The sequence below is a fragment of the Pangasianodon hypophthalmus genome, chromosome 18 (assembly GCF_027358585.1).
Source record: "Pangasianodon hypophthalmus isolate fPanHyp1 chromosome 18, fPanHyp1.pri, whole genome shotgun sequence".
Lineage (NCBI taxonomy): Eukaryota > Metazoa > Chordata > Actinopteri > Siluriformes > Pangasiidae > Pangasianodon > Pangasianodon hypophthalmus.
The window spans coordinates 3,612,289-3,621,794 of NC_069727.1; positions in this window are offsets into that span (position 1 = coordinate 3,612,289).

The following is a 9,506-nucleotide window of genomic DNA, read 5'->3' on the forward strand; positions in this document are numbered from 1 at the left end:
CCAAGTCACACTCACACTCACTGACCCTCGTCCTCTGGGCTGGAGACATCACCCTGAGGTCCTGCTGTGTGGGGTTTAATAGACGGGGGGTTAAAAAAAAAAAAAAAGTCACGCCATGTGGTAATGCGATATGATTGATGAGGACCGAGGTAAACTACAGAACAAGATGGTCCATGCCATGTAAACAACACTATAATGATATTGTATTTACCATAAAATAAATAAGAAGAACACAGACAGATGATTGAAATGTGTGTTTGTGCTGCTTTAAAGTGGCCCTGAAATCAAAATTGGTGTTTCAGACACTATAGATGGTACTATATCTAGAAAACTTTTTTTTTTTTCCTATAATTCATATTCATATTCTCATTGTGATTTTATAGTGCATAGTTTGAGTTCAAAATTCACTTACAGGAAAAAACATGACAAATTTTTGATGATTCATCCTAGTCTAGTGATCTTCCAATAAAAAATCTCTCTACAGTAAATATGTCCCACCCCCAGGGGTGTGTCTTGATCTACAGTAGCAGCTCATTAGCATCAAACATGGTTTGTTTATGTGTTTTTGGCTGAGCGTCTTCTTGAATACTATTCCCTTTTTCAGCCAGGGCTTGGTTGAGAATTAAGAGGGCAGAGTTTGTGTGAGTTGCCGAAATGTCGCTACCTCCAGAACTTCTTTATACTCCACCTCCATCAGTAAGAGTCAGTAATACCGTTTCATCTACCACTCAGATGCTTCAAATGTCTCCTGTTGACAATCCTGAAGCTCTTCGTCACCATCAACGCCACTGACGCTACAACATAACGTCCTTCATCTCGTCCTTCGGGGGTGTGGCATGGCATATCTCGAATCCTATTGGCTGTTGTGTAAATCAGTCAAGCACTTCAACACTCTGTTCTCTGACTTCCTGTTTCAAAAGAAAATACATTGACATACAGAATCAACAGAAATCATGGCTCTCGATACATTTCAAGTGGATGATATTAAGTGCTCACAGGATGTGATTTAAGTATTAAGTTTAAGAACTGTTCAGTGCTCTAAAATATAAAAGGCATGGCGGAAATTGGGAGGGGGAAAAAAACTAAACTTTTGATTGGCACTTAAGTCAATGGTGCTACAACTCCAATAGAGCCTGAACTTTCCATCACCTTTTCATGGAAAAACACTGAATTTACAGTTTTCAGTCAACCGCCTACTGCTAATATGTGAACACAGCATAAACAGATCCAGCTAATGACCACCGTCATGACTAACTTCAACCCCAACACACTTTTCAGATGCGATTGTGGTTGTGCCAGAGATAACCAACAATAATGTTTCATCAGAATAAACACGAGATCCCATTAGCTAACACTAGAAAGCTAGCTTATACTTATAGCATCCTAGTAGCAGGCAAATCAGTATCTTAACACAGTGTTGTTGGATTCTCACTTCTGATTGGTCAGAAGGTGTTGGTTAATTTTCTGTAATAGCAGCTCAGACAGTAGCGCAGCTGCAAATCACAAATCAGGTTTATATCAATGCGCTCGTTCTAATACGTTAACGTTTCTATAGTAACAGCTCATTCACAAGGACTTGTATAGCAGATGATAATACTATACAGATTACAGAAAAAAAACATGCCATTTAACAAAACACTGTTGATATGATGAAATTTTCTGTAAGGAGATGTTTATTTAACATTTATGGAAGGAGTCTCCAGTGTCAGAGCTTTGTAACAGTCAGGTTGTCAAAGTTGTCTGATTTGAGACAGACGACTTTACGCTTTGCAGTTTTGCTTTTTTTTTTTCTTATTAATGTAAAGAAAGGAAAAAGAGAAGCTGGTGAGGAAATGACAGCTTATGGTAAGGAGTAACTTGTCTCACGGATGTTCAGTAACATTAAAAGTAACTATAAACGGTTAAAAAATACAATGTGCCCTTCATTAATGAAGTAAAAGTTGTACTCGTTGGCAATTTGCTGTAGTGAAAGAGGAATAAAACACTTCAGGATGTGCTGTTATAGGAAAATAATCAACTTCAGATTGGTAACCGTGACGCCGCCTCATCACATCACCCCGTCACTGATTATTTTCCTGTAACAGCATGACACAGAGTGTTTTATTCCTTACAAAATGTGTAATGTTTGTCTTGGCCTTTCATTTTAGGTACTATATTAATATAATACATATTATTTGTATTAAAGTGTGAACTATGTTACTGTGAAAATCTTCTGTATGCTGAAGCTTTGTGAGATTATCACCTTTTGCATCTTTTGCTAGCATTGATTCAGATTAAAACCACTGACGAAACAAGTTTAACTTTGTCTAAATTAGCTAGTGTAGAAGAATTTCAGAGTTGTTTGGTTATTTTCTTCAGAGCCTGGTCATTGGGCTGGTGAGATCCTGGGAGAGGGGGCTGTCAGGGCCACGTGCAGCGGGCAGGGGGGTGGAAGGAGGCTTTTCTGTGCCGGGTGTAAAATTCGATTAAGCAGGGGACGAGCGTGTCTGAACGTGGCTGTTGTGCGGGCCGGCTCGCGTGGCTGTGGGTTCCCAGCGTGCGGTTTGTGGGGTTAAGTGCTGTGAGAAAGAGCTCCATTATCCCGAGTGAGAACTGCGCATGTGGCTGGCCCACTCAAGCCGCTCTCTCTCTCTCTCTCTCTCTCTCTCTCTCTCTCATTCAGAACTGCATCTTACTGAAAGCCTTCCAAAAAAAAGTTTCATTCTCTCTTCCACCACCTACCCCCTCCCTCTCTGTCCTCTCTCTTCTGTTTCTGTCATGCTCTCTTGCTCTGTCTTTTCTGTTGAGGAAAAAGGGAGCGTACAATGGTGATGGAAGGGACTGAGCGGATTCCTCGGCACCCCTGCGGACTGCGGACTCGGAGCTGTGAGACTGTGCTCATGGGGAGCATGTGCAGAAGACTGGTTCTTCATCAATCAATCACATGAATGCAAATGTACACAACAAACACACACACACACACACACACACACACACACACAAACTTGCTTTGCTATCCATGACTTCATTATTAATGCAGTTGCTCTAAAGAATGCTGTGCTACACCTAAACCTATCCTCAGCCTTAACCTCAGTAACCAAAAAGAAACCTTTTCGTTTAGTTTGAAAAATAAAGCTGCATTTTTTTTCTTTTTTCTTTTTTTTTGTAAAACTTGTGAAAACTAGTCAAAAGATCAAACCTGTCAGATATTCCTATCCTTGTGGGGACATTTGATCTTCATCAAGATACAAAAACATGCCCACACACACACACACACACACACACACACACACAGGTCCAGGTGGGATGTTTTTCTTGCAAAAACATATTTAATTCTATATTATTGTATGCATTTACACAAAATGTCTAAATATACAGCATGAATTTTGTATGTTGCATTTATTAAATAATGAAAAAAAGAACACTAATTTTAGGGCAAGTTATCATCTTTGTTCTGCTACAACTTTTAACTAAAGCAAAGAATTAGGAAGGTAATCTCATTCTTGCAATTAACTCTCATTCTTACTACTAAATCTCGTTCTTACTGTTAAATCTCATTCTTACTACTAAAACTCGTTCTTACAGTTAAATCTCATTCTTGTAATTAACTCTCATTCTTACTACTAAATCTCGTTCTTACTGTTAAATCTCATTCTTACTATCAGTCAGGTCAAGTCAAGTGAGTTTTTATTGTCATTCCTCTATAGAGCTTGTGTACATAGGAACGAAATGTCGTTTCTCCAGGACCATGGTGCAACACAGAACAGTACGCAAGACTACATAAAGTGCAAATACACAACAGTGTGAGACGAGTGCAGGACAATAAATACACAGAATAGGACATTACATATACAGAACAACAAATACACAGAACATGGGCTGTAAAGTGTAAACTGCTGTGTGTTGTAGCAGCAATAAGTACAGCAGCACAAGTGCAGCAGCGAAAACGAGTTCCATAATATAATATAAAAGTCTCTGAATTAAATTAAATTTCATTCTTACTACTAAATATCATTCTTACTATTAAAACACATTCTTACTACTAAATCTTATTCTTACTACTAAATATCATTCTTATGATTAAATCTCATTCTTACTACTAAAATTTATTCTTACTACTTAAACTCATTCATACTACTAAAATCAGTGTAAAAATATAAATCCACAGGTGTGTACATTATCTTTTGAGCTGTAATTTGATTGTAATTAATTTGATATATATAGCAAAAGTTTGCATTCCGTGTGGTGTTTGATAAGTTACAAATGAAATGTGAGTTCATCCTGCAGCAAGACAACCATCTGTATTGTTTGAGGGGGTCTTTTTTTCTTTCTTTTTCTCTCAATTCATGCTGTAGCTGGTCAGAGGATGAATAAAGAGAGTTGTTATTGCTGTTGCAGTTGTTTCTGTAACTCAGATATAAAGGCAAAGGGTGCAAAATGTTTCTAATATTTATACAACATTCTTAAAAGCAAATGATTCAAGAACTTTATTCACTGCAAAAATGATCTCTTAGCAAATGAAAAAAATTGTCAAACATGTCTAGTACTTTCTTTTATAAGATCGCAATAAGCCAGATATACGATTATTAAACCTATTTCAAGACATTTTTACTCATTTCAAGCAGATAATTTTTCTAATTTTAAGCATTTATTTCTAGAAGCAAAATTATCTGAAAATAGAAGCATGAAATGAGTAAAAGCTTTTAAAATCAGGCTGTTTTAATAATCTCATAATAATAAACATTCTCATATTAACTTATTCATGATATTTTTACTTACTAAGATATCATTTTCTTGTAGTGTTGTCATTTGCACGAGCTTCCTTGTACAATGAAATTCATAGTTTGCACATTATCACAGATTCTGCAGTAGAAAACAAAAGAAATAACAACATTAGAAATTTCTCATGGACAATATTTGTAAACATAAATGTTAGCATACATGTACATAAATGTGATCCTTTAACTAATATAGTATTGTATCAGTTATTTTTTTTCCCAATATCAATATATCTACACCATTATTGTGTATATTATTGTGACAACAATTCCCATGATTCCCAGCAAACCTTCATGTTAGCTGACAAACACGTATGGAGCTTGACTGAGCTTCTGATTACACACAGCTGTTCTCAATATACACACACCTTTAAATAAGCCAGGCTTCATGCAAGCAGTGCAATGCTTTCTCCAGTCAGAATGCATGCTATCATTTTATTTCCCTGAAAATTCAGTCATACCTACAGAGAAAAAAAAAATAGCTGACCTTTGCAGTCAAACTGGCCCTGAAGAGTGATGTCACTGGTTAAAGTACCAGTTTTTAGTCTATATAAGGGACCCAAGAAAGTATTTTTGCAGACAGAAATGTGTACTTTGGGAAAAGAAAACAGATGATTTAAAAAAAAAAAAAAAAACAGATCTTCTGTTATCCAACCACATACATTTAAGCAAATAATTTAGCTGAAGGAAGCTCATCAGACCAGAGACAGAGCTAAAGACATTACACCAAAAAAGGGAAAGTTTTCACAATCTTTTATAGATTTATTTATTTACTAAATAAATAAATGATTAATGAGCTACAACATGGGCAAGAAAGCATGAATTTATTTTCCCTGCTTCGAGTTCAAATCTTATGTGTCTCATCTGTTCAGAATCTGTGTAACGCTGGTCAAAAGTGGTACTGTAAAGTGTCAGTTCAAAGAAAAAACACAATCGCCTCAAATTGTCTTATTTTTACCCATGAAATAATCAGTAATGGTTAAGCTAGGGGTGTCAGACATACCCTCTGATAAATTATCATCAATCATCTTGTGGTCTGTGATTGAATCGAAAGGTAAATTGAAATACAAGTTAGTCTCTGTTATTCCACTAGGGGGCAAAATAGAGTAATAATCTCATCTAAGACGAAATGGGCTAACGATGTAATTCTTCATTAAGCTAAACATTTTACTCTGTAACCCCGTCTCTTTCTGAAAGAACTAGTTTAGAGCTTTCACAGAGATGGGGGGTGAATACTTATGCAATCACAAACCTTTATGTTTTTTATTTGTTAATCATTTTTCTCCCAGTTCAACATTATGGGCTGGTTTGTGTAGATTCATGACATAAAACCCTAGTTAAGTACATTTCAGTTCCGGGTTGTAAAGCTACAAAATATGGAAAAGTTCAAGGGGGGTGAATACTTATGCAAGCATCTGTATATAGATAATTTGGAAGCATCATTTGGATTTTTTTTTTTTTTTTAGGTAATGAATTGCAGTCTGTTTATCTGTTTTGCATGTTGAGAATGTACCTTTGTGGTTTCTCCTACATTTTTCAGATACACAACAATAAATGTAACTATAAACGGATAAAAAATTGCTTCATTCTTTAATAAAGAGGAAATAGGTAATGTTGGCAAACTGCTTTGATATAATACTTACGGTTGTTCTCCTATAAAAGCACACCCGAGTTGAGTTTTATTCTTTATATGAATACACTGACACTTAAAGTCAACTCCAGAATTATTGGCACCCTTTTAGATAGAGAGCAAAATGATTTTTTTTTTTTTATCACATTCTCAGAAATGTACTGTTTAGTTAATCCTTAAGGTTGTCAAGTTAAAAAGTCAACTATTAGATGGCATCTGCGTAATAGCAAGTTGTGGATTGGTTACTCTAAATTGCCGCTAGGTGTGAATGAGTGTGTTTATGTGTGTGTGTGTGTGTGTGTGTGTGTGTGTGTGTGTGTGTGCGCATGGTGCCCTGCGATGGACTGGGTTCTCTGAAGATATCGACTGCAGATGCAAATTTCACATATGTAATTGTCTAGCTCCTCTGCATGTGAACTAATGATGCAAGAACTAGAGATAACTGAGCAGCCATGGACTACTGAGTTTGGTTTTGGATTCATGTGGTTTAATATTATAAACACATCAATCTTTTTTTTTTTTGTCAAAAGCACCGGAAATGTGTCAGTGTGCAATTACATACAAGAAAAAGACACGACAAAACCCCTAATCCATCCTGACATGAAGTGAATACGCTAACCCCCAAATCAGAACTGTCAGATCAGTGAAAAAACTCATTACAAGCAGGACAAAGACAAGAGCTTTTCGTTCTCTATAGCAATTTTAGCTGTTAAAAATTGGATGTTTCTCAAAAGCAATCCCTAAATGTCACACGGCACATCTGCTGAAGCTGTGCACGCGTGTTAGAACAGATCTTCTGTGTTGGACAATCAGTGCTTTCGCACATCCAGCTACTGTCTGGCCATAGACCAGCAATTGTCTGCTAATGACACTGCACTTGTACAGTGTGAAGCACAGTAAGCAGGCTTATTAAACTCTAAATGATGTTGGATGACTACAGAGCGCTAAGATGACCCTAAGGATGCAGCAAGGGGTCAGAAAGCAGACGTCCAGCAGCCTGTTGAAGCTGCTGCACCAGACATGAGTTCTCTGTTTTTTACTATTTTTTTTTTTAAATATGTGTTTTTGTTAGTGGTTTATTCTAATGTGGTAAACTAGAGGATTTGTTAATCTGTAAAGGTTTACAAAGAAGACAGATGTTCTCAAGCAACCTTTATATTGTTCACTTTATCCTATCTATCTACGCTTACATTTTATCTCTTGATGGCAAAATCACTTCCATTTAACATGTAAGCATATGATTTTCACATGCGATTATGTGAGTAATATGCAGGGGTGGAAAATACATTGTTACTTTATTATTTTGTGATATTTATGCTTGCGTACACTTTCAAGAATTTTTTGTTTACTCCTTACATTTCTATTTAGACTTTCGAAGTATTTGTTACAAATCTCTAAGGTCTCTTCTTCACATCAGTCAATCAGAAACACAACCCATCATTTTGAAGTATATAATTTTGTTTTTTAAGGCAAATCGTTCCTCTAGCAAAGTGAAAAAAACAAAGAAAAGTCAAAAACAAAGTAAAACCACTGGAAAGATGTCGATTTATTAAATACACCAGCAGAAAAAAAAGAATTGTATTTAATGTGATGTGTGTGTAATTCAGATATGAATATGAAATTCATATATAGTTGTCAGCTTCCATGCTCCACATAAATATAATTTGAAAAATGGAGTTAATTGAAAGGGACGAGGCCAGCTAACAAGGTTTTCTGACTATTACAGTTTAAAAGTTTGGTTCAAAGAGCATTGTGTGTCAGGTTTTCTAAGTGGAATTGTATCGTATTGTCATTAGGTGTTATTATTATTGCTATGGTGGATGTGAATGTGATTAAGTACAGAGAGTCTCCTTAAAAAAAACCAAACTGAACCTCAATCTTTGCCTTATCGGCTTTTGCAGCTTCATGAGAGGGATTCGGTTTTGGTGCAGCACACATGCTGGTTTCATGTTTCATGGCGTCCTCTTGTGGTGGACACACTGTGGAGTAAGAAGAGTTTAAAATAACTTTAATGTGTGTATAAATAACTTCATGAATATAGCTATATCTTTTTTTTAATCTGTATTAATAACTATGGTGTTCAAGGTCCGTAAGTAATCCTTAATCTAAAACAACCAAAATTATCATGTGAGCATAAATCATCCCCAAAAAAGTTTAGCCAAATCAATATACATCGTAGTTTACATTTTTTATGTTACTTGTACATACACTGTATGTGCAGTTGCCATGCTACATTTGATTATTTTCTTTCCTGAAGCATCACTCTTTTTCATTTTGACCAAAAGAAATGGTGCTTCTTTATCCTCTTTTATCTTAATTAAATAATTTGTAGATCATGATACTTTCATAGGTTGGGGGTTCGATTCCTGCCTCCGCTCTGTGTGTGTGGAGTTTGCATGTTCTCCCCGTGATTCAGGGGTTTCCTCTGGGTATTCCGGTTTCCTTCCCCCGTCCAAAGACATGCACTGTTGGCTGATTAGCATCTCCAATTTGTCTGTAGTGTGTGTGTGCGAGATTGGGGTGGCACCATGTCCAGGATGTCCCCTGCCTTGTGCCCCGAGTCCCTGGGGATAGGCTCCAGGCTCCCCATGTCCCTGTGTAGAATAAGCAGTACAGAGAATGGATGGATGGATAGATACTTTCATAGTATCATCACCAATCACTTCTAGCGAAGAAGAAGAAAGCGTTCTTTAAAGGTTCTTTGCATGATTAACAGCTCTAAAGTAATGATTTTCAGTGAGTCGGATCATTTTGACTCAGCTCACCATGAAGAGTCGGTTCTTTCAGCTCCAAAGTCGCTTGCTCTTCTTTGTAATAAATCCTACTCTACATTCTATTGAACAAAACATCATTCATTTGCTTGCCATTTTATAAAACTGTTTGAAATTACTGTTAAATCAAAAAGGAGCTACAGATGTGCTTTGACAAATACAGAGCCAAATCAACTGATCTGACTGTTTACAAAAAAAAGAACCTCACTATTCTGAAGGAACCTTTACCTGAAAGGGAGAACTTCTGTTGTAGGATCCTTCACACAACGTTTGAGTTTTCATAGAGCAGTGGCTCTCAAAGTGGGGTCCAGGGAATGCTCTGTGAAGCAGAGCCAAGGGGTCTGCGAT